The following is a 1,287-nucleotide window of genomic DNA, read 5'->3' as shown; positions in this document are numbered from 1 at the left end:
GCACACACACACACACACACACACACACACACACACACACACACTCACACACACACACATATATATACATACACACATACATACACACATACAGACACAAATACAAACACAAACACACAAGCACAAACACAAACAAACTCAAACATACAACAAACAAACACACACAACCACATACACACACTCACACCTCGCGCACACGTGACAAAGGATAGCCTAGACACAATTTACAACAATTAGCTGTCCCCGTGGTTTTATGTACCCCGCATAATTTAGCAAAATTTGATCATTTTTTGCATAATTTCTGTTTATTTTCCTTTCTCATTTTTTGTTAAAATTAACAGAATCGCATAATTTCAGATTTTTGGGCTCAGTTTGCATAATTTCAAAATTTTTCTTGCATAAAACGACGGGGACAGAATTAGGAGCCAGACATCCGACAATTCCTGTGAGGGCCAGCCAGTACCGAGTGGGATACAAAGTCCCAGCAGAAAAAGACCGAAATACTTGGTTAAAAAAATCTCCCCACTAAGGAATCGAACTTAGATCAAATGTGTGCGACAGCAAGGCGCCGAACTGCTACACCGTACAACGCCTGTTATTTTTTTTATTTTTAAAAATTCTCTCAGTCCAGCCTTGCCCAAACAGGCAATGTTGAAACCCGGATTCTAAATGATCTAATAAGCGTCGACAGGGGTTTAAATCATCTTCATCTTTAAGAATTTTTTTCCTCTTCAGCAAATTGCAGTTATTGTGTCGATATAAGTAATAATTAAAAAGAAAAAACGCCCCACACACAAACTTTGAACGGATACAAACAGTCATCGTTGGTGTCTCCTGTGTCGTGTCTCTTGTGTATCAGGGCTCAAATCTCCTTTCCAACTATTCTTTCCATCGTACATTTGTTCTTGCACGTAGAGATTCTTTCTTTGCTTTACCGGGTAGTTGTTTGTGGCCTTGTTTTTGATGAGTGTATAAACTATGATAAAGTATGATAAAGTCTGATAAAGTTTGATAAAGTATGATATTAATACTTAATTCTCTCAGAGGAATATTTCTCTCTCTCTCTCCCTCTCTCTCTCTCTCTCTCTCTCTCTCTCTCTCTCTCTCTCTCTCTCTCTCTATTATGCCGATGTGCTTCTCTTTACTCAAACTAACCAACTCATTTTTCACCAAACATGTATCATTTCTTCGTTCTTCCCTATCAAACATCTATCGTCCTTATCTCTCCTCCTTCTTTCCTATCAAACATCTATCGGTCTTTCTCTCTCATCCTTCTTTCCTGTCAAT

This window comes from Aplysia californica, unplaced genomic scaffold (assembly GCF_000002075.1).
Source record: "Aplysia californica isolate F4 #8 unplaced genomic scaffold, AplCal3.0 scaffold00315, whole genome shotgun sequence".
Lineage (NCBI taxonomy): Eukaryota > Metazoa > Mollusca > Gastropoda > Aplysiida > Aplysiidae > Aplysia > Aplysia californica.
Note: the sequence above shows the minus strand (reverse complement) of the source record.